This window comes from Haematobia irritans, chromosome 4, assembly GCF_050003625.1.
Source record: "Haematobia irritans isolate KBUSLIRL chromosome 4, ASM5000362v1, whole genome shotgun sequence".
In the NCBI taxonomy this organism is placed as follows: domain Eukaryota; kingdom Metazoa; phylum Arthropoda; class Insecta; order Diptera; family Muscidae; genus Haematobia; species Haematobia irritans.
The window spans coordinates 100,405,983-100,431,911 of record NC_134400.1 but is presented as its reverse complement, the minus strand read 5'-3'; positions in this window follow the sequence as shown (position 1 = coordinate 100,431,911).

Here is a 25,929-nt window from a genome sequence, read left to right as displayed (position 1 = left end):
CCACCCAAAGCCTAAAATAAATTAAAATTTTTATATGAAAAACTTCTTTTGCCCATATCTCCTAAACTAAGCGTCCTAGAGCGCAAAGAACTTTAATTCGTGAACACCCCCAAAAAATTGAAAAATCCACCCAAAACCTAAAAAAATTGAAATTTTTATATGAAAAACTTCTTTTGCCCATATCTCCTAAACTAAGCGTCCTAGAGCGAAAAGAACTTTAATTCGTGACCACCCCCAAAAAATTTAAAAATCCACCCAAAACCTAAAAAAATTTAAATTTTTATATGAAAAACTTCTTTTGCATATATCTCCTAAACTAAGCGTCCTAGAGCGAAAAGGACTTTAATTCGTGACCACCCCCAAAAAATTGAAAAATCCACCCAAAACCTAAAAAAATTGAAATTTTTATATGAAAAACTTCTTTTGCCCATATCTCCTAAATTAAGCGTCCTAGAGCGAAAAGGACTTTAATTCGTGACCACCCCCAAAAAATTGAAAAATCCACCCAAAACCTAAAAAAATTTAAATTTTTATATGAAAAACTTCTTTTGCCCATATCTCCCTAAATATGCGTCCTAGAGCGAAAAGGACTTTAATTCGTGACCACCCTCAAAAAATTGAAAAATCCACCCAAAACCTAAAATAAATTAAAATTTTTATATGAAAAACTTCTTTTGCCCATATCTCCTAAACTAAGCGTCCTAGAGCGAAAAGGACTTTAATTCGTGACCACCCTCAAAAAATTGAAAAATCCACCCAAAACCTAAAAACATTTAAATTTTTATATGAAAAACTTCTTTTGCCCATATCTCCTTAAATATGCGTCCTAGAGCGAAAAGGACTTTAATTCGTGACCACCCTCAAAAAATTGAAAAATCCACCCAAAACCTAAAAAAAATTGAAATTTTTATATGAAAAACTTCTTTTGCCCATATCTCCTAAACTAAGCGTCCTAGAGCGAAAAGGACTTTAATTCATGACCACCCTCAAAAAATTGAAAAATCCACCCAAAACCTAAAAAAATTGAAATTTTTATATGAAAAACTTCTTTTGCCTATATCTCCTTAAATATGCGCCCTAGAGCGAAAAGGACTTTAATTCGTGACCACCCTCAAAAAATTGAAAAATCCACCCAAAACCTAAAAACATTTAAATTTTTATATGAAAAACTTCTTTTGCCCATATCTCCTTAAATATGCTTCCTAGAGCGAAAAGGACTTTAATTCGTGACCACCCCCAAAAAATTGAAAAATCCACCCAAAACCTAAAAAAATTTAAATTTTTATATGAAAAACTTCTTTTGCCCATATCTCCTTAAATATGCGTCTTAGAGTGAAAAGGACTTTAATTAGTGACCACCCTCAAAAAATTGAAAAATACACCCAAAACCTAAAAAAATTGAAATTTTTATATTGAAAACTTCTTTTGCCCATATCTCTTTAAATATGCGTCCTAGAGCGAAAAGGACTTTAATTCGTGACCACCCTCAAAAAATTGAAAAATCCACCCAAAACCTAAAAAAATTTAAATTTTTTTATGAAAAACTTCTTTTGCCCATATCTCCTTAAATATGCGTCCTAGAGCGAAAAGGACTTTAATTCGTGACCACCCCCAAAAAATTGAAAAATCCACCCAAAACATAAAAAAATTGAAATTTTTATATGAAAAACTTCTTTTGCCCATATCTCCTTAAATATGCGTCCTAGAGCGAAAAGGACTTTAATTCGTGACCACCCCAAAAAAATTGAAAAATCCACCCAAAACCTAAAAAAATTTAAATTTTTATTGAAAAACTTCTTTTGCCCATATTTCCTTAAATATGCGTCCTAGAGCGAAAAGGACTTTAATTCGTGACCACCCCCAAAAAATTGAAAAATCCACCCAAAACCTAAAAAATTTAAATTTTTATATGAAAAACTTCTTTTGCCCATATCTCCTAAACTAAGCGTCCTAGAGCGAAAAGGACTTTAATTCATGACCACCCCAAAAAATTGAAAAATCCACCCAAAATCTAAAAAATTGAAATTTTTATATGAAAAACTTCTGTTGCCCATATCTCCTAAACTAAGCGTCCTAGAGCGAAAAGGACTTTAATTCATGACCACCCTCAAAAAATTGAAAAATCCACCCAAAACCTAAAAAAATTTAAATTTTTATATGAAAACCTTCTTTTGCCCATATCTCCTAAACTAAGCGTCCTAGAGCGAAAAGGACTTTAATTCATGACCACCCCCAAAAAATTGAAAAATCCACCCAAAACCTAAAAAAAATTGAAATTTTTATATGAAAAACTTCTTTTGCCCATATCTCCTAAACTAAGCGTCCTAGAGCGAAAAGGACTTTAATTCGTGACAACCCCCAAAAAATTGAAAAATCCACCCAAAACCTAAAAAAATTGAAATTTTTATATGAAAAACTTCTGTTGCCCATATCTCCTAAACTAAGCGTCCTAGAGCGAAAAGGACTTTAATTCGTGACCACCCCCAAAAAATTTAAAAATCCACCCAAAACCTAAAAAAATTTAAATTTTTATATGAAAAACTTCTTTTGCCCATATCTCCTAAACTAAGCGTCCTAGAGCGAAAAGAACTTTAATTCGTGACCACCCCCAAAATATTGAAAAATCCACCCAAAACCTAAAAAAAATTGAAATTTTTATATGAAAAACTTATTTTGCCTATATCTCCTTAAATATGCGTCCTAGAGCGAAAAGGACTTTAATTCGTGACCACCCTCAAAAAATTGAAAAATCCACCCAAAACCTAAAATAAATTAAAATTTTTATATGAAAAACTTCTTTTGCCCATATCTCCTAAACTAAGCGTCCTAGAGCGAAAAGGACTTTAATTCGTGACCACCCCCAAAAAATTTAAAAATCCACCCAAAACCTAAAAAAATTTAAATTTTTATATGAAAAACTTCTTTTGCCCATATCTCCTTAAATATGCGTCCTAGAGCGAAAAGGACTTTAATTCGTGACCACCCTCAAAAAATTGAAAAATCCCCCCAAAACCTAAAAAAAATTGAAATTTTTATATGAAAAACTTCTTTTGCCCATATCTCCTAAACTAAGCGTCCTAGAGCGAAAAGGACTTTAATTTATGACCACCCCAAAAAATTGAAAAATCCACCCAAAACCTAAAAAAAATTTAAATTTTTATATGAAAAACTTCTTTTGCCCATATCTCCTTAAATATGCGTCCTAGAGCGAAAAGGACTTTAATTCGTGACCACCCTAAAAAAATTGAAAAATCCACCCAAAACCTAAAAAAATAAACTAAGCGTCCTAGAGCGAAAAGGACTTTAATTTATGACCACCCCAAAAAATTGAAAAATCCACCCAAAACCTAAAAAAAATTGAAATTTTTATATGAAAAACTTCTTTTGCCCAAATCTCCTTAAATATGCGTCCTAGAGCGAAAAGGACTTTAATTCGTGACCACCCTCAAAAAATTGAAAAATCCACCCAAAACCTAAAAAAATTTTAATTTTTATATGAAAAACTTCTTTTGCCCATATCTCCCTAAATATGCGTCCTAGAGCGAAAAGGACTTTAATTCGTGACCACCCTCAAAAAATTGAAAAATCCACCCAAAACCTAAAAAAATTGAAATTTTTATATGAAAAACTTCTTTTGCCCATATCTCCTAAACTAAGCGTCCTAGAGCGAAAAGGACTTTAATTTATGACCACCCCAAAAAATTGAAAAATCCACCCAAAACCTAAAAAAAATTGAAATTTTTATATGAAAAACTTCTTTTGCCCATATCTCCTTAAATATGCGTCCTAGAGCGAAAAGGACTTTAATTCGTGACCACCCTCAAAAAATTGAAAAATCCACCCAAAACCTAAAAAAATTAAAATTTTTATATGAAAAACTTCTTTTGCCCATATCTCCTTAAATATGCGTCCTAGAGCGAAAAGGACTTTAATTCGTGACCACCCCCAAAAAATTGAAAAATCCACCCAAAACCTAAAAAAATTGAAATTTTTATATGAAAAACTTCTTTTGCCCATATCTCCTTAAATATGCGTCCTAGAGCGAAAAGGACTTTAATTCGTGACCACCCTCAAAAAATTGAAAAATCCACCCAAAACCTAAAAAAATTTAAATTTTTATATGAAAAACTTCTTTTGCCCATATCTCCTTAAATATGCGTCCTAGAGCGAAAAGGACTTTAATTCGTGACCACCCCCAAAAAATTGAAAAATCCACCCAAAACCTAAAAAAATTGAAATTTTTATATGAAAAACTTCTTTTGCCCATATCTCCTAAACTAAGCGTCCTAGAGCGAAAAGAACTTTAATTCGTGACCACCCCCAAAAAATTTAAAAATCCACCCAAAACCTAAAAAAATTGAAATTTTTATATGAAAAACTTATTTTGCATATATCTCCTAAACTAAGCGTCCTAGAGCGAAAAGGACTTTAATTCGTGACCACCCCCAAAAAATTGAAAAATCCACCCAAAACCTAAAAAAATTTAAATTTTTATATGAAAAACTTCTTTTGCCCATATCTCCCTAAATATGCGTCCTAGAGCGAAAAGGACTTTAATTCGTGCCACCCTCAAAAAATTGAAAAATCCACCCAAAACCTAAAATAAATTAAAATTTTTATATGAAAAACTTCTTTTGCCCATATCTCCTAAACTAAGCGTCCTAGAGCGAAAAGGACTTTAATTCGTGACCACCCTCAAAAAATTGAAAAATCCACCCAAAACCTAAAATAAATTAAAATTTTTATATGAAAAACTTCTTTTGCCCATATCTCCTAAACTAAGCGTCCTAGAGCGAAAAGGACTTTAATTCGTGACCACCCCCAAAAAATTTAAAAATCCACCCAAAACCTAAAAAAATTTAAATTTTTATATGAAAAACTTCTTTTGCCCATATCTCCTTAAATATGCGTCCTAGAGCGAAAAGGACTTTAATTCGTGACCACCCTCAAAAAATTGAAAAATCCACCCAAAACCTAAAAAAATTGAAATTTTTATATGAAAAACTTCTTTTGCCCATATCTCCTAAACTAAGCGTCCTAGAGCGAAAAGGACTTTAATTCGTGACCACCCCAAAAAATTGAAAAATCCACCCAAAACCTAAAAAAATTGAAATTTTTATATGAAAAACTTCTTTTGCCCATATCTCCTTAAATATGCGTCCTAGAGCGAAAAGGACTTTAATTCGTGACCACCCTCAAAAAATTGAAAAATCCACCCAAAACCTAAAAAAATTGAAATTTTTATATGAAAAACTTCTTTTGCCCATATCTCCTAAACTAAGCGTCCTAGAGCGAAAAGGACTTTAATTCGTGACCACCCCCAAAAAATTGAAAAATCCACCCAAAACCTAAAAAAATTGAAATTTTTATATGAAAAACTTCTTTTGCCCATATCTCCTAAACTAAGCGTCCTAGAGCGAAAAGGACTTTAATTCGTGACCACCCCCAAAAAATTTAAAAATCCACCCAAAACCTGAAAAAGTTAAAATTTTTATATGAAAAACTTCTTTTGCCCATATCTCCTTAAATATGCGTCCTAGAGCGAAAAGGACTTTAATTCGTGACCACCCTCAAAAAATTGAAAAATCCACCCAAAACCTAAAATAAATTAAAATTTTTATATGAAAAACTTCTTTTGCCCATATCTCCTAAACTAAGCGTCCTAGAGCGAAAAGGACTTTAATTCGTGACCACCCCCAAAAAATTTAAAAATCCACCCAAAACCTAAAAAAATTTAAATTTTTATATGAAAAACTTCTTTTGCCCATATCTCCTTAAATATGCGTCCTAGAGCGAAAAGGACTTTAATTCGTGACCACCCTCAAAAAATTGAAAAATCCACCCAAAACCTAAAAAAATTGAAATTTTTATATGAAAAACTTCTTTTGCCCATATCTCCTTAAATATGCGTCCTAGAGCGAAAAGGACTTTAATTTATGACCACCCCAAAAAATTGAAAAATCCACCCAAAACCTAAAAAAAATTGAAATTTTTATATGAAAAACTTCTTTTGCCCAAATCTCCTTAAATATGCGTCCTAGAGCGAAAAGGACTTTAATTCGTGACCACCCTCAAAAAATTGAAAAATCCACCCAAAACCTAAAAAAATTTTAATTTTTATATGAAAAACTTCTTTTGCCCATATCTCCCTAAATATGCGTCCTAGAGCGAAAAGGACTTTAATTCGTGACCACCCTCAAAAAATTGAAAAATCCACCCAAAACCTAAAAAAATTGAAATTTTTATATGAAAAACTTCTTTTGCCCATATCTCCTAAACTAAGCGTCCTAGAGCGAAAAGGACTTTAATTTATGACCACCCCAAAAAATTGAAAAATCCACCCAAAACCTAAAAAAAATTGAAATTTTTATATGAAAAACTTCTTTTGCCCATATCTCCTTAAATATGCGTCCTAGAGCGAAAAGGACTTTAATTCGTGACCACCCTCAAAAAATTGAAAAATCCACCCAAAACCTAAAAAAATTAAAATTTTTATATGAAAAACTTCTTTTGCCCATATCTCCTTAAATATGCGTCCTAGAGCGAAAAGGACTTTAATTCGTGACCACCCCCAAAAAATTGAAAAATCCACCCAAAACCTAAAAAAAAATTGAAATTTTTATATGAAAAACTTATTTTGCATATATCTCCTAAACTAAGCGTCCTAGAGCGAAAAGGACTTTAATTCGTGACCACCCCCAAAAAATTGAAAAATCCACCCAAAACCTAAAAAAATTGAAATTTTTATATGAAAAACTTCTTTTGCCCATATCTCCCTAAATATGCGTCCTAGAGCGAAAAGGACTTTAATTCGTGCCACCCTCAAAAAATTGAAAAATCCACCCAAAACCTAAAATAAATTAAAATTTTTATATGAAAAACTTCTTTTGCCCATATCTCCTAAACTAAGCGTCCTAGAGCGAAAAGGACTTTAATTCGTGACCACCCTCAAAAAATTGAAAAATCCACCCAAAACCTAAAATAAATTAAAATTTTTATATGAAAAACTTCTTTTGCCCATATCTCCTAAACTAAGCGTCCTAGAGCGAAAAGGACTTTAATTCGTGACCACCCCCAAAAAAATTAAAAATCCACCCAAAACCTAAAAAAATTTAAATTTTTATATGATAAACTTCTTTTGCCCATATCTCCTTAAATATGCGTCCTAGAGCGAAAAGGACTTTAATTCGTGACCACCCTCAAAAAATTGAAAAATCCACCCAAAACCTAAAAAAATTGAAATTTTTATATGAAAAACTTCTTTTGCCCATATCTCCTAAACTAAGCGTCCTAGAGCGAAAAGGACTTTAATTCGTGACCACCCCAAAAAATTGAAAAATCCACCCAAAACCTAAAAAAATTGAAATTTTTATATGAAAAACTTCTTTTGCCCATATCTCCTTAAATATGCGTCCTAGAGCGAAAAGGACTTTAATTCGTGACCACCCTCAAAAAATTGAAAAATCCACCCAAAACCTAAAAAAAATGAAATTTTTATATGAAAAACTTCTTTTGCCCATATCTCCTAAACTAAGCGTCCTAGAGCGAAAAGGACTTTAATTCGTGACCACCCCCAAAAAATTGAAAAATCCACCCAAAACCTAAAAAAATTGAAATTTTTATATGAAAAACTTCTTTTGCCCATATCTCCTAAACTAAGCGTCCTAGAGCGAAAAGGACTTTAATTCGTGACCACCCCCAAAAAATTTAAAAATCCACCCAAAACCTGAAAAAGTTAAAATTTTTATATGAAAAACTTCTTTTGCCCATATCTCCTTAAATATGCGTCCTAGAACGAAAAGGACTTTAATTCGTGACCACCCTCAAAAAATTGAAAAATCCACCCAAAACCTAAAATAAATTAAAATTTTTATATGAAAAACTTCTTTTGCCCATATCTCCTAAACTAAGCGTCCTAGAGCGAAAAGGACTTTAATTCGTGACCACCCCCAAAAAATTTAAAAATCCACCCAAAACCTAAAAAAATTTAAATTTTTATATGAAAAACTTCTTTTGCCCATATCTCCTTAAATATGCGTCCTAGAGCGAAAAGGACTTTAATTCGTGACCACCCTCAAAAAATTGAAAAATCCACCCAAAACCTAAAAAAATTGAAATTTTTATATGAAAAACTTCTTTTGCCCATATCTCCTTAAATATGCGTCCTAGAGCGAAAAGGTCTTTAATTCGTGACCACCCCAAAAAATTGAAAAATCCACCCAAAACCTAAAAAAATTTAAATTTTTATATGAAAAACTTCTTTTGCCCATATCTCCTTAAATATGCGTCCTAGAGCGAAAAGGACTTTAATTCGTGACCACCCCCAAAACCTAAAAAAATTGAAATTTTTATATGAAAAACTTCTTTTGCATATATCTCCTAAACTAAGCGTCCTAGAGCGAAAAGGACTTTAATTCGTGACCACCCCCAAAAAATTGAAAAATCCACCCAAAACCTAAAAAAATTTAAATTTTTATATGAAAAACTTCTTTTGCCCATATCTCCTAAACTAAGCGTCCTAGAGCGAAAAGGACTTTAATTCGTGACCACCCCCAAAAAATTGAAAAATCCACCCAAAACCTAAAAAAATTAAAATTTTTATATGAAAAACTTCTTTTGCCCATATCTCCCTAAGTATGCGTCCTAGAGCGAAAAGGACTTTAATTCGTGACCACCCTCAAAAAATTGAAAAATCCACCCAAACCCTAAAATAAATTAAAATTTTTATATGAAAAACTTCTTTTGCCCATATCTCCTAAACTAAGCGTCCTAGAGCGAAAAGGACTTTAATTCGTGACCACCCCCAAAAAATTGAAAAATCCACCCAAAACCTAAAAAAAATTTAAATTTTTATATGAAAAACTTCTTTTGCCCATATCTCCTAAACTAAGCGTCCTAGAGCGAAAAGGACTTTAATTCGTGACCACCCTCAAAAAATTGAAAAATCCACCCAAAACCTAAAATAAATTAAAATTTTTATATGAAAAACTTCTTTTGCCCATGTCTCCTAAACTAAGCGTCCTAGAGCGAAAAGAACTTTAATTCGTGACCACCCCCAAAAAATTGAAAAATCCACCCAAAACCTAAAAAAATTGAAATTTTTATATGAAAAACTTCTCACGCCCATTAAATATGCGTCCTAGAGCGAAAAGGACTTTAATTCGTGACCACCCCCAAAAAATTTAAAAATCCACCCAAAACCTAAAAAAATTGAAATTTTTATATGAAAAACTTCTTTTGCCCATATCTCCTAAACTAAGCGTCCTAGAGCGAAAAGGACTTTAATTCGTGACCACCCCCAAAAAATTGAAAAATCCACCCAAAACCTAAAAAAATTAAAATTTTTATATGAAAAACTTCTTTTGCCCATATCTCCCTAAATATGCGTCCTAGAGCGAAAAGGACTTTAATTCGTGACCACCCTCAAAAAATTGAAAAATCCACCCAAAACCTAAAATTAATTAAAATTTTTATATGAAAAACTTCTTTTGCCCATATCTCCTAAACTAAGCGTCCTAGAGCGAAAAGGACTTTAATTCGTGACCACCCCCAAAAAATTTAAAAATCCACCCAAAACCTTAAAAAATTTAAATTTTTATATGAAAAACTTATTTTGCCCATATCTCCTTAAATATGCGTCCTAGAGCGAAAAGGACTTTAATTCGTGACCACCCCCACAAAATTGAAAAATCCACCCAAAACCTAAAAAAATTGAAATTTTTATATGAAAAACTTCTTTTGCCCATATCTCCTTAAATATGCGTCCTAGAGCGAAAAGGACTTTAATTCGTGACCACCCCCAAAAAATTGACAAATCCACCCAAAACCTAAAATAAATTAAAATTTTTATATGAAAAACTTCTTTTGCCCATATCTCCTAAACTAAGCGTCCTAGAGCGAAAAGGACTTTAATTCGTGACCACCCCCAAAAAATTGAAAAATCCACCCAAAACCTAAAAAAATTGAAATTTTTATATGAAAAACTTCTTTTGCCCATATCTCCTAAACTAAGCGTTCTAGAGCGAAAAGAACTTTAATTCGTGACCACCCCCAAAAAATTGAAAAATCCACCCAAAACCTAAAAAAATTTAAATTTTTATATGAAAAACTTCGTTTGCCCATATCTCCTTAAATATGCGCCCTAGAGCGAAAAGGACTTTAATTCGTGACCACCCCCAAAAAATTGAAAAATCCACCCAAAACCTAAAAAAATTGAAATTTTTATATGAAAAACTTCTTTTGCATATATCTCCTAAACTAAGCGTCCTAGAGCGAAGAGGACTTTAATACGTGACCACCCCCCAAAAATTGAAAAATCCACCCAAAACCTAAAAAAATTGAAATTTTTATATGAAAAACTTCTTTTGCCCATATCTCCTAAACTAAGCGTCCTAGAGCGAAAAGGACTTTAATTCATGACCACCCCAAAAAATTGAAAAATCCACCCAAAACCTAAAAAAATTGAATTTTTTTATGAAAAACTTCTTTTGCATATATCTCCTAAACTAAGCGTCCTAGAGCGAAGAGGACTTTAATACGTGACCACCCCCCAAAAATTGAAAAATCCACCCAAAACCTAAAAAAATTTAAATTTTTATATGAAAAACTTTTTTTGCCCATATCTCCTTAAATATGCGTCCTAGAGCGAAAAGGACTTTAATTCGTGACTACCCTCAAAAAAATTAAAAATCCAACCAAAACCTAAAAAAATTGAAATTTTTATATGAAAAACTTCTTTTGGCCATATCTCCTTAAATATGCGTCCTAGAGCGAAAAGGACTTTAATTCGTGACCACCCCCAAAAAATTGAAAAATCCACCCAAAACATAAAAAAATTGAAATTTTTATATGAAAAACTTCTTTTGCCCATATCTCCTAAACTAAGCGTCCTAGAGCGAAAAGGACTTTAATTCGTGACCACCCCCAAAAATTTAAAAATCCACCCAAAACCTAAAAAAATTGAAATTTTTATATGAAAAACTTCTTTTGGCCATATCTCCTTAAATATGAGTCCTAGAGCGAAAAGGACTTTAATTCGTGACCACCCCCAAAAAATTGAAAAATCCACCCAAAACCTAAAAAAATTGAAATTTTTATATGAAAAACTTCTTTTGTCCATATCTCCTTAAATATGCGTCCTAGAGCGAAAAGGACTTTAATTCGTGAACACCCTCAAAAAATTGAAAAATCCACCCAAAACCTAAAATAAATTAAAATTTTTATATGAAAAACTTCTTTTGCCCATATCTCCTTAAATATGCGTCCTAGAGCGAAAAGGACTTTAATTCGTGACCACCCCCAAAAAATTGAAAAATCCACCCAAAACCTAAAAAAATTGAAATTTTTATATGAAAAACTTCTGTTGCCCATATCTCCTAAACTAAGCGTCCTAGAGCGAAAAGGACTTTAATTCGTGACCACCCCCAAAAAATTGAAAAATGCACCCAAAACCTAAAAAATTGAAATTTTTATATGAAAAACTTCTTTTGCCCATATCTCCTAAACTAAGCGTCCTAGAGCGAAAAGGACTTTAATTCATGACCACCCCAAAAAAATTGAAAAATCCACCCAAAACCTAAAAAAATTGAAATTTTTATATGAAAAACTTCTTTTGCCCATATCTCCTAAACTAAGCGTCCTAGAGCGAAAAGGACTTTAATTCGTGACCACCCTCAAAAAATTGAAAAATCCACCCAAAACCTAAAATTAATTAAAATTTTTATATGAAAAACTTCTTTTGCCCATATCTCCTAAACTAAGCGTCCTAGAGCGAAAAGGACTTTAATTCGTGACCACCCCCAAAAAATTTAAAAATCCACCCAAAACCTAAAAAAATTAAAATTTTTATATGAAAAACTTCTTTTGCCCATATCTCCCTAAATATGCGTCCTAGAGCGAAAAGGACTTTAATTTATGACCACCCCAAAAAATTGAAAAATCCACCCAAAACCCAAAAAAATTTAAATTTTTATATGAAAAACTTCTTTTGCCCATATCTCCTTAAATATGCGTCCTAGAGCGAAAAGGACTTTAATTCGTGACCACCCTCAAAAAATTGAAAAATCCACCCAAAACCTAAAATAAATTAAAATTTTTATATGAAAAACTTCTTTTGCCCATATCTCCTAAACTAAGCGTTCTAGAGCGAAAAGAACTTTAATTCGTGACCACCCCCAAAAAATTGAAAAATCCACCCAAAACCTAAAAAAATTGAAATTTTTATATGAAAAACTTCTCACGCCCATTAAATATGCGTCCTAGAGCGAAAAGGACTTTAATTCGTGACCACCCCCAAAAAATTTAAAAATCCACCCAAAACCTAAAAAAATTGAAATTTTTATATGAAAAACTTCTTTTGCATATATCTCCTAAACTAAGCGTCCTAGAGCGAAAAGGACTTTAATTTGTGACCACCCTCAAAAAATTGAAAAATCCACCCAAAACCTAAAAAAATTTAAATTTTTATATGAAAAACTTCTTTTGCCCATATCTCCCTAAATATGCGTCCTAGAGCGAAAAGGACTTTAATTCGTGACCACCCTCAAAAAATTGAAAAATCCACCCAAAACCTAAAAAAATTGAAATTTTTATATGAAAAACTTCTTTTGCCCATATCTCCTAAACTAAGCGTCCTAGAGCGAAAAGGACTTTAATTTATGACCACCCCAAAAAATTGAAAAATCCACCCAAAACCTAAAAAAAATTGAAATTTTTATATGAAAAACTTCTTTTGCCCATATCTCCTTAAATATGCGTCCTAGAGCGAAAAGGACTTTAATTCGTGACCACCCTCAAAAAATTGAAAAATCCACCCAAAACCTAAAAAAATTTAAATTTTTATATGAAAAACTTCTTTTGCCCATATCTCCTTAAATATGCGTCCTAGAGCGAAAAGGACTTTAATTCGTGACCACCCCCAAAAAATTGAAAAATCCACCCAAAACCTAAAAAAAAAATTGAAATTTTTATATGAAAAACTTCTTTTGCCCATATCTCCTTAAATATGCGTCCTAGAGCGAAAAGGACTTTAATTCGTGACCACCCTCAAAAAATTGAAAAATCCACCCAAAACCTAAAAAAATTTAAATTTTTATATGAAAAACTTCTTTTGCCCATATCTCCTTAAATATGCGTCCTAGAGCGAAAAGGACTTTAATTCGTGACCACCCCCAAAAAATTGAAAAATCCACCCAAAACCTAAAAAAATTGAAATTTTTATATGAAAAACTTCTTTTGCCCATATCTCCTAAACTAAGCGTCCTAGAGCGAAAAGAACTTTAATTCGTGACCACCCCCAAAAAATTTAAAAATCCACCCAAAACCTAAAAAAATTGAAATTTTTATATGAAAAACTTATTTTGCATATATCTCCTAAACTAAGCGTCCTAGAGCGAAAAGGACTTTAATTCGTGACCACCCCCAAAAAATTGAAAAATCCACCCAAAACCTAAAAAAAAATTGAAATTTTTATATGAAAAACTTCTTTTGCCCATATCTCCCTAAATATGCGTCCTAGAGCGAAAAGGACTTTAATTCGTGCCACCCTCAAAAAATTGAAAAATCCACCCAAAACCTAAAAAAAAATTGAAATTTTTATATGAAAAACTTCTTTTGCCCATATCTCCTTAAATATGCGTCCTAGAGCGAAAAGGACTTTAATTCGTGACCACCCTCAAAAAATTGAAAAATCCACCCAAAACCTAAAAAAATTTAAATTTTTATATGAAAAACTTCTTTTGCCCATATCTCCTTAAATATGCGTCCTAGAGCGAAAAGGACTTTAATTCGTGACCACCCCCAAAAAATTGAAAAATCCACCCAAAACCTAAAAAAATTGAAATTTTTATATGAAAAACTTCTTTTGCCCATATCTCCTAAACTAAGCGTCCTAGAGCGAAAAGAACTTTAATTCGTGACCACCCCCAAAAAATTTAAAAATCCACCCAAAACCTAAAAAAATTGAAATTTTTATATGAAAAACTTATTTTGCATATATCTCCTAAACTAAGCGTCCTAGAGCGAAAAGGACTTTAATTCGTGACCACCCCCAAAAAATTGAAAAATCCACCCAAAACCTAAAAAAATTGAAATTTTTATATGAAAAACTTCTTTTGCCCATATCTCCCTAAATATGCGTCCTAGAGCGAAAAGGACTTTAATTCGTGCCACCCTCAAAAAATTGAAAAATCCACCCAAAACCTAAAATAAATTGAAATTTTTATATGAAAAACTTCTTTTGCCCATATCTCCTAAACTAAGCGTCCTAGAGCGAAAAGGACTTTAATTCGTGACCACCCCCAAAAAATTGAAAAATCCACCCAAAAAATTTAAAAATCCACCCAAAACCTAAAAAAATTGAAATTTTTATATGAAAAACTTCTTTTGCATATATCTCCTAAACTAAGCGTCCTAGAGCGAAAAGGACTTTAATTCGTGACTACCCTCAAAAAATTGAAAAATCCACCCAAAACCTAAAAAAATTTAAATTTTTATATGAAAAACTTCTTTTGCCCATATCTCCCTAAATATGCGTCCTAGAGCGAAAAGGACTTTAATTCGTGACCACCCTCAAAAAATTGAAAAATCCACCCAAAACCTAAAAAAATTGAAATTTTTATATGAAAAACTTCTTTTGCCCATATCTCCTAAACTAAGCGTCCTAGAGCGAAAAGGACTTTAATTTATGACCACCCCAAAAAATTGAAAAATCCACCCAAAACCTAAAAAAAATTGAAATTTTTATATGAAAAACTTCTTTTGCCCATATCTCCTTAAATATGCGTCCTAGAGCGAAAAGGACTTTAATTCGTGACCACCCCCAAAAAATTGAAAAATCCACCCAAAACCTAAAAAAATTTAAATTTTTATATGAAAAACTTCTTTTGCCCATATCTCCTTAAATATGCGTCCTAGAGCGAAAAGGACTTTAATTCGTGACCACCCCCAAAAAATTGAAAAATCCACCCAAAACCTAAAAAAAAATTGAAATTTTTATATGAAAAACTTCTTTTGCCCATATCTCCTTAAATATGCGTCCTAGAGCGAAAAGGACTTTAATTCGTGACCACCCTCAAAAAATTGAAAAATCCACCCAAAACCTAAAAAAATTTAAATTTTTATATGAAAAACTTCTTTTGCCCATATCTCCTTAAATATGCGTCCTAGAGCGAAAAGGACTTTAATTCGTGACCACCCCCAAAAAATTGAAAAATCCACCCAAAACCTAAAAAAATTGAAATTTTTATATGAAAAACTTCTTTTGCCCATATCTCCTAAACTAAGCGTCCTAGAGCGAAAAGAACTTTAATTCGTGACCACCCCCAAAAAATTTAAAAATCCACCCAAAACCTAAAAAAATTGAAATTTTTATATGAAAAACTTATTTTGCATATATCTCCTAAACTAAGCGTCCTAGAGCGAAAAGGACTTTAATTCGTGACCACCCCCAAAAAATTGAAAAATCCACCCAAAACCTAAAAAAATTGAAATTTTTATATGAAAAACTTCTTTTGCCCATATCTCCCTAAATATGCGTCCTAGAGCGAAAAGGACTTTAATTCGTGCCACCCTCAAAAAATTGAAAAATCCACCCAAAACCTAAAAAAAAATTGAAATTTTTATATGAAAAACTTCTTTTGCCCATATCTCCTTAAATATGCGTCCTAGAGCGAAAAGGACTTTAATTCGTGACCACCCTCAAAAAATTGAAAAATCCACCCAAAACCTAAAAAAATTTAAATTTTTATATGAAAAACTTCTTTTGCCCATATCTCCTTAAATATGCGTCCTAGAGCGAAAAGGACTTTAATTCGTGACCACCCCCAAAAAATTGAAAAATCCACCCAAAACCTAAAAAAATTGAAATTTTTATATGAAAAACTTCTTTTGCCCATATCTCCTAAACTAAGCGTCCTAGAGCGAAAAGAACTTTAATTCGTGACCACCCCCAAAAAATTTAAAAATCCACCCAAAACCTAAAAAAATTGAAATTTTTATATGAAAAACTTATTTTGCATATATCTCCTAAACTAAGCGTCCTAGAGCGAAAATGACTTTAATTCGTGACCACCCCCAAAAAATTGAAAAATCCACCCAAAACCTAAAAAAATTGAAATTTTTATATGAAAAACTTCTTTTGCCCATATCTCCCTAAATATGCGTCCTAGAGCGAAAAGGACTTTAATTCGTGCCACCCTCAAAAAATTGAAAAATCCACCCAAAACCTAAAAAAATTGAAATTTTTATATGAAAAACTTCTTTTGCCCATATCTCCTTAAATATGCGTCCTAGAGCGAAAAGGACTTTAATTCGTGACCACCCTCAAAAAATTGAAAAATCCACCCAAAACCTAAAAAAATTGAAATTTTTATATGAAAAACTTCTTTTGCCCATATCTCCTAAACTAAGCGTCCTAGAGCGAAAAGGACTTTAATTCGTGACCACCCCCAAAAAATTGAAAAATCCACCCAAAACCTAAAAAAATTGAAATTTTTATATGAAAAACTTCTTTTGCCCATATCTCCTTAAATATGCGTCCTAGAGCGAAAAGGACTTTAATTCGTGACCACCCTCAAAAAATTGAAAAATCCACCCAAAACCTAAAAAAATTGAAATTTTTATATGAAAAACTTCTTTTGCCCATATCTCCTAAACTAAGCGTCCTAGAGCGAAAAGGACTTTAATTCGTGACCACCCCCAAAAAATTGAAAAATCCACCCAAAACCTAAAAAAATTGAAATTTTTATATGAAAAACGTCTTTTGCCCATATCTCCTAAACTAAGCGTCCTAGAGCGAAAAGGACTTTAATTCGTGACCACCCCCAAAAAATTTAAAAATCCACCCAAAACCTGAAAAAGTTAAAATTTTTATATGAAAAACTTCTTTTGCCCATATCTCCTTAAATATGCGTCCTAGAGCGAAAAGGACTTTAATTCGTGACCACCCTCAAAAAATTGAAAAATCCACCCAAAACCTAAAATAAATTAAAATTTTTATATGAAAAACTTCTTTTGCCCATATCTCCTAAACTAAGCGTCCTAGAGCGAAAAGGACTTTAATTCGTGACCACCCCCAAAAAATTTAAAAATCCACCCAAAACCTAAAAAAATTTAAATTTTTATATGAAAAACTTCTTTTGCCCATATCTCCTTAAATATGCGTCCTAGAGCGAAAAGGACTTTAATTCGTGACCACCCTCAAAAAATTGAAAAATCCACCCAAAACCTAAAAAAATTGAAATTTTTATATGAAAAACTTCTTTTGCCCATATCTCCTTAAATATGCGTCCTAGAGCGAAAAGGTCTTTAATTCGTGACTACCCCAAAAAATTGAAAAATCCACCCAAAACCTAAAAAAATTTAAATTTTTATATGAAAATCTTCTTTTGCCCATATCTCCTTAAATATGCGTCCTAGAGCGAAAAGGACTTTAATTCGTGACCACCCCCAAAACCTAAAAAAATTGAAATTTTTATATGAAAAACTTCTTTTGCATATATCTCCTAAACTAAGCGTCCTAGAGCGAAAAGGACTTTAATTCGTGACCACCCCCAAAAAATTGAAAAATCCACCCAAAACCTAAAAAAATTTAAATTTTTATATGAAAAACTTCTTTTGCCCATATCTCCTAAACTAAGCGTCCTAGAGCGAAAAGGACTTTAATTCGTGACCACCCCCAAAAAATTGAAAAATCCACCCAAAACCTAAAAAAATTAAAATTTTTATATGAAAAACTTCTTTTGCCCATATCTCCCTAAATATGCGTCCTAGAGCGAAAAGGACTTTAATTCGTGACCACCCTCAAAAAATTGAAAAATCCACCCAAACCCTAAAATAAATTAAAATTTTTATATGAAAAACTTCTTTTGCCCATATCTCCTAAACTAAGCGTCCTAGAGCGAAAAGGACTTTAATTCGTGACCACCCCCAAAAAATTGAAAAATCCACCCAAAACCTAAAAAAAATTTAAATTTTTATATGAAAAACTTCTTTTGCCCATATCTCCTAAACTAAGCGTCCTAGAGCGAAAAGGACTTTAATTCGTGACCACCCTCAAAAAATTGAAAAATCCACCCAAAACCTAAAATAAATTAAAATTTTTATATGAAAAACTTCTTTTGCCCATGTCTCCTAAACTAAGCGTCCTAGAGCGAAAAGAACTTTAATTCGTGACCACCCCCAAAAAATTGAAAAATCCACCCAAAACCTAAAAAAATTGAAATTTTTATATGAAAAACTTCTCACGCCCATTAAATATGCGTCCTAGAGCGAAAAGGACTTTAATTCGTGACCACCCCCAAAAAATTTAAAAATCCACCCAAAACCTAAAAAAAATTGAAATTTTTATATGAAAAACTTCTTTTGCCCATATCTCCTAAACTAAGCGTCCTAGAGCGAAAAGGACTTTAATTCGTGACCACCCCCAAAAAATTGAAAAATCCACCCAAAACCTAAAAAAATTAAAATTTTTATATGAAAAACTTCTTTTGCCCATATCTCCCTAAATATGCGTCCTAGAGCGAAAAGGACTTTAATTCGTGACCACCCTCAAAAAATTGAAAAATCCACCCAAAACCTAAAATAAATTAAAATTTTTATATGAAAAACTTCTTTTGCCCATATCTCCTAAACTAAGCGTCCTAGAGCGAAAAGGACTTTAATTCGTGACCACCCCCAAAAAATTTAAAAATCCACCCAAAACCTTAAAAAATTTAAATTTTTATATGAAAAACTTATTTTGCCCATATCTCCTTAAATATGCGTCCTAGAGCGAAAAGGACTTTAATTCGTGACCACCCCCACAAAATTGAAAAATCCACCCAAAACCTAAAAAAATTGAAATTTTTATATGAAAAACTTCTTTTGCCCATATCTCCTTAAATATGCGTCCTAGAGCGAAAAGGACTTTAATTCGTGACCACCCTCAAAAAATTGAAAAATCCACCCAAAACCTAAAATAAATTAAAATTTTTATATGAAAAACTTCTTTTGCCCATATCTCCTAAACTAAGCGTCCTAGAGCGAAAAGGACTTTAATTCGTGACCACCCCCAAAAAATTGAAAAATCCACCCAAAACCTAAAAAAATTGAAATTTTTATATGAAAAACTTCTTTTGCCCATATCTCCTAAACTAAGCGTTCTAGAGCGAAAAGAACTTTAATTCGTGACCACCCCCAAAAAATTGAAAAATCCACCCAAAACCTAAAAAAATTTAAATTTTTATATGAAAAACTTCGTTTGCCCATATCTCCTTAAATATGCGTCCTAGAGCGAAAAGGACTTTAATTCGTGACCACCCCCAAAAAATTGAAAAATCCACCCAAAACCTAAAAAAATTGAAATTTTTATATGAAAAACTTCTTTTGCATATATCTCCTAAACTAAGCGTCCTAGAGCGAAAAGGACTTTAATTCATGACCACCCCAAAAAATTGAAAAATCCACCCAAAACCTAAAAAAATTGAATTTTTTTATGAAAAACTTCTTTTGCATATATCTCCTAAACTAAGCGTCCTAGAGCGAAGAGGACTTTAATACGTGACCACCCCCCAAAAATTGAAAAATCCACCCAAAACCTAAAAAAATTTAAATTTTTATATGAAAAACTTTTTTTGCCCATATCTCCTTAAATATGCGTCCTAGAGCGAAAAGGACTTTAATTCGTGACTACCCTCAAAAAAATTAAAAATCCAACCAAAACCTAAAAAAATTGAAATTTTTATATGAAAAACTTCTTTTGGCCATATCTCCTTAAATATGCGTCCTAGAGCGAAAAGGACTTTAATTCGTGACCACCCCCAAAAAATTGAAAAATCCACCCAAAACATAAAAAAATTGAAATTTTTATATGAAAAACTTCTTTTGCCCATATCTCCTAAACTAAGCGTCCTAGAGCGAAAAGGACTTTAATTCGTGACCACCCCCAAAAATTTAAAAATCCACCCAAAACCTAAAAAAATTGAAATTTTTATATGAAAAACTTCTTTTGGCCATATCTCCTTAAATATGAGTCCTAGAGCGAAAAGGACTTTAATTCGTGACCACCCCCAAAAAATTGAAAAATCCACCCAAAACCTAAAAAAATTGAAATTTTTATATGAAAAACTTCTTTTGTCCATATCTCCTTAAATATGCGTCCTAGAGCGAAAAGGACTTTAATTCGTGAACACCCTCAAAAAATTGAAAAATCCACCCAAAACCTAAAATAAATTAAAATTTTTATATGAAAAACTTCTTTTGCCCATATCTCCTTAAATATGCGTCCTAGAGCGAAAAGGACTTTAATTCGTGACCACCCCCAAAAAATTGAAAAATCCACCCAAAACCTAAAAAAATTGAAATTTTTATATGAAAAACTTCTGTTGCCCATATCTCCTAAACTAAGCGTCCTAGAGCGAAAAGGACTTTAATTCGTGACCACCCCCAAAAAATTGAAAAATGCACCCAAAACCTAAAAAATTGAAATTTTTATATGAAAAACTTCTTTTGCCCATATCTCCTAAACTAAGCGTCCTAGAGCGAAAAGGACTTTAATTCATGACCACCCCAAAAAAATTGAAAAATCCACCCAAAACCTAAAAAAATTGAAATTTTTATATGAAAAACTTCTTTTGCCCATATCTCCTAAACTAAGCGTCCTAGAGCGAAAAGGACTTTAATTCGTGACCACCCTCAAAAAATTGAAAAATCCACCCAAAACCTAAAATTAATTAAAATTTTTATATGAAAAACTTCTTTTGCCCATATCTCCTAAACTAAGCGTCCTAGAGCGAAAAGGACTTTAATTCGTGACCACCCCCAAAAAATTTAAAAATCCACCCAAAACCTAAAAAAATTAAAATTTTTATATGAAAAACTTCTTCTGCCCATATCTCCCTAAATATGCGTCCTAGAGCGAAAAGGACTTTAATTTATGACCACCCCAAAAAATTGAAAAATCCACCCAAAACCCAAAAAAATTTAAATTTTTATATGAAAAACTTCTTTTGCCCATATCTCCTTAAATATGCGTTCTAGAGCGAAAAGGACTTTAATTCGTGACCACCCTCAAAAAATTGAAAAATCCACCCAAAACCTAAAATAAATTAAAATTTTTATATGAAAAACTTCTTTTGCCCATATCTCCTAAACTAAGCGTTCTAGAGCGAAAAGAACTTTAATTCGTGAACACCCCCAAAAAATTGAAAAATCCACCCAAAACCTAAAAAAATTGAAATTTTTATATGAAAAACTTCTCACGCCCATTAAATATGCGTCCTAGAGCGAAAAGGACTTTAATTCGTGACCACCCCCAAAAAATTTAAAAATCCACCCAAAACCTAAAAAAATTGAAATTTTTATATGAAAAACTTCTTTTGCATATATCTCCTAAACTAAGCGTCCTAGAGCGAAAAGGACTTTAATTCGTGACCACCCTCAAAAAATTGAAAAATCCACCCAAAACCTAAAATTAATTAAAATTTTTATATGAAAAACTTCTTTTGCCCATATCTCCAAAACTAAGCGTCCTAGAGCGAAAAGGACTTTAATTCGTGACCACCCCCAAAAAATTTAAAAATCCACCCAAAACCTAAAAAAATTGAAATTTTTATATGAAAAACTTCTTTTGCCCATATCTCCTTAAATATGCGTCCTAGAGCGAAAAGGACTTTAATTCGTGACCACCCCCACAAAATTGAAAAATCCACCCAAAACCTAAAAAAATTGAAATTTTTATATGAAAAACTTCTTTTGCCCATATCTCCTTAAATATGCGTCCTAGAGCGAAAAGGACTTTAATTCGTGACCACCCTCAAAAAATTGAAAAATCCACCCAAAACCTAAAATAAATTAAAATTTTTATATGAAAAACTTCTTTTGCCCATATCTCCTAAACTAAGCGTCCTAGAGCGAAAAGGACTTTAATTCGTGACCACCCCCAAAAAATTGAAAAATCCACCCAAAACCTAAAAAAATTGAAATTTTTATATGAAAAACTTCTTTTGCCCATATCTCCTAAACTAAGCGTTCTAGAGCGAAAAGAACTTTAATTCGTGACCACCCCCAAAAAATTGAAAAATCCACCCAAAACTAAAAAAATTTAAATTTTTATATGAAAAACTTCGTTTGCCCATATCTCCTTAAATATGCGTCCTAGAGCGGAAAGGACTCGTGACCCCCCCCCAAAAAATTGAAAAATCCACCCAAAACCTAAAAAAAATTAAATTTTTATATGAAAAACTTCTTTTGCCCATATCTCCTAAACTAAGCGTCCTAGAGCGAAAAGGACTTTAATTCGTGACCACCCCCAAAAAATTGAAAAATCCACCCAAAACCTAAAAAATTGAAATTTTTATATGAAAAACTTCTTTTGCCCATATCTCCTAAACTAAGCGTCCTAGAGCGAAAAGGACTTTAATTCATGACCACCCCAAAAAATTGAAAAATTCACCCAAAACCTAAAAAAATTTAAATTTTTATATGAAAAACTTCTTTTGCATATATCTCCTAAACTAAGCGTCCTAGAGCGAAGAGGACTTTAATACGTGACCACCCCCCAAAAATTGAAAAATCCACCCAAAACCTAAAAAAATTGAAATTTTTATATGAAAAACTTCTTTTGCCCATATCTCCTAAACTAAGCGTCCTAGAGCGAAAAGGACTTTAATTCGTGACCACCCCCAAAAAATTGAAAAATCCACCCAAAACCTAAAAAATTGAAATTTTTATATGAAAAACTTCTTTTGCCCATATCTCCTAAACTAAGCGTCCTAGAGCGAAAAGGACTTTAATTCATGACCACCCCAAAAAATTGAAAAATCCACCCAAAACATAAAAAAATTGAAATTTTTATATGAAAAACTTCTTTTGCATATATCTCCTAAACTAAGCGTCCTAGAGCGAAGAGGACTTTAATACGTGACCACCCCCAAAAATTGAAAAATCCACCCAAAACCTAAAAAAATTTAAATTTTTATATGAAAAACTTCTTTTGCCCATATCTCCTTAAATATGCGTCCTAGAGCGAAAAGGACTTTAATTCGTGACCACCCCCAAAAAATTGAAAAATCCACCCAAAACCTAAAAAAATTGAAATTTTTATATGAAAAACTTCTGTTGCCCATATCTCCTAAACTAAGCGTCCTAGAGCGAAAAGGACTTTAATTCGTGACCACCCCCAAAAAATTGAAAAATGCACCCAAAACCTAAAAAATTGAAATTTTTATATGAAAAACTTCTTTTGCCCATATCTCCTAAACTAAGCGTCCTAGAGCGAAAAGGACTTTAATTCATGACCACCCCAAAAAAATTGAAAAATCCACCCAAAACCTAAAAAAATTGAAATTTTTATATGAAAAACTTCTTTTGCCCATATCTCCTAAACTAAGCGTCCTAGAGCGAAAAGGACTTTAATTCGTGACCACCCTCAAAAAATTGAAAAATCCACCCAAAACCTAAAATTAATTAAAATTTTTATATGAAAAACTTCTTTTGCCCATATCTCCTAAACTAAGCGTCCTAGAGCGAAAAGGACTTTAATTCGTGACCACCCCCAAAAAATTTAAAAATCCACCCAAAACCTAAAAAAATTAAAATTTTTATATGAAAAACTTCTTTTGCCCATATCTCCCTAAATATGCGTCCTAGAGCGAAAAGGACTTTAATTTATGACCACCCCAAAAAATTGAAAAATCCACCCAAAACCCAAAAAAATTTAAATTTTTATATGAAAAACTTCTTTTGCCCATATCTCCTTAAATATGCGTCCTAGAGCGAAAAGGAAAATGAAAAACTTCTTTTGCCCATATCTCCTTAAATATGCGTCCTAGAGCGAAAAGGACTTTAATTCGTGACCACCCCCACAAAATTGAAAAATCCACCCAAAACCTAAAAAAATTGAAATTTTTATATGAAAAACTTCTTTTGCCCATATCTCCTTAAATATGCGTCCTAGAGCGAAAAGGACTTTAATTCGTGACCACCCTCAAAAAATTGAAAAATCCACCCAAAACCTAAAATAAATTAAAATTTTTATATGAAAAACTTCTTTTGCCCATATCTCCTAAACTAAGCGTCCTAGAGCGAAAAGGACTTTAATTCGTGACCACCCCCAAAAAATTGAAAAATCCACCCAAAACCTAAAAAAATTGAAATTTTTATATGAAAAACTTCTTTTGCCCATATCTCCTAAACTAAGCGTTCTAGAGCGAAAAGAACTTTAATTCGTGACCACCCCCAAAAAATTGAAAAATCCACCCAAAACTAAAAAAATTTAAATTTTTATATGAAAAACTTCGTTTGCCCATATCTCCTTAAATATGCGTCCTAGAGCGGAAAGGACTCGTGACCCCCCCCCAAAAAATTGAAAAATCCACCCAAAACCTAAAAAAAATTAAATTTTTATATGAAAAACTTCTTTTGCCCATATCTCCTAAACTAAGCGTCCTAGAGCGAAAAGGACTTTAATTCGTGACCACCCCCAAAAAATTGAAAAAATCCACCCAAAACCTAAAAAATTGAAATTTTTATATGAAAAACTTCTTTTGCCCATATCTCCTAAACTAAGCGTCCTAGAGCGAAAAGGACTTTAATTCATGACCACCCCAAAAAATTGAAAAATTCACCCAAAACCTAAAAAAATTTAAATTTTTATATGAAAAACTTCTTTTGCATATATCTCCTAAACTAAGCGTCCTAGAGCGAAGAGGACTTTAATACGTGACCACCCCCCAAAAATTGAAAAATCCACCCAAAACCTAAAAAAATTGAAATTTTTATATGAAAAACTTCTTTTGCCCATATCTCCTAAACTAAGCGTCCTAGAGCGAAAAGGACTTTAATTCGTGACCACCCCCAAAAAATTGAAAAATCCACCCAAAACCTAAAAAATTGAAATTTTTATATGAAAAACTTCTTTTGCCCATATCTCCTAAACTAAGCGTCCTAGAGCGAAAAGGACTTTAATTCATGACCACCCCAAAAAATTGAAAAATCCACCCAAAACATAAAAAAATTGAAATTTTTATATGAAAAACTTCTTTTGCATATATCTCCTAAACTAAGCGTCCTAGAGCGAAGAGGACTTTAATACGTGACCACCCCCAAAAATTGAAAAATCCACCCAAAACCTAAAAAAATTGAAATTTTTATATGAAAAACTTCTTTTGCCCATATCTCCTTAAATATGCGTCCTAGAGCGAAAAGGACTTTAATTCGTGACCACCCCCAAAAAATTGAAAAATCCACCCAAAACCTAAAAAAATTGAAATTTTTATATGAAAAACTTCTGTTGCCCATATCTCCTAAACTAAGCGTCCTAGAGCGAAAAGGACTTTAATTCGTGACCACCCCCAAAAAATTGAAAAATGCACCCAAAACCTAAAAAATTGAAATTTTTATATGAAAAACTTCTTTTGCCCATATCTCCTAAACTAATCGTCCTAGAGCGAAAAGGACTTTAATTCATGACCACCCCAAAAAAATTGAAAAATCCACCCAAAACCTAAAAAAATTGAAATTTTTATATGAAAAACTTCTTTTGCCCATATCTCCTAAACTAAGCGTCCTAGAGCGAAAAGGACTTTAATTCGTGACCACCCTCAAAAAATTGAAAAATCCACCCAAAACCTAAAATTAATTAAAATTTTTATATGAAAAACTTCTTTTGCCCATATCTCCTAAACTAAGCGTCCTAGAGCGAAAAGGACTTTAATTCGTGACCACCCCCAAAAAATTTAAAAATCCACCCAAAACCTAAAAAAATTAAAATTTTTATATGAAAAACTTCTTTTGCCCATATCTCCCTAAATATGCGTCCTAGAGCGAAAAGGACTTTAATTTATGACAACCCCAAAAAATTGAAAAATCCACCCAAAACCCAAAAAAATTTAAATTTTTATATGAAAAACTTCTTTTGCCCATATCTCCTTAAATATGCGTCCTAGAGCGAAA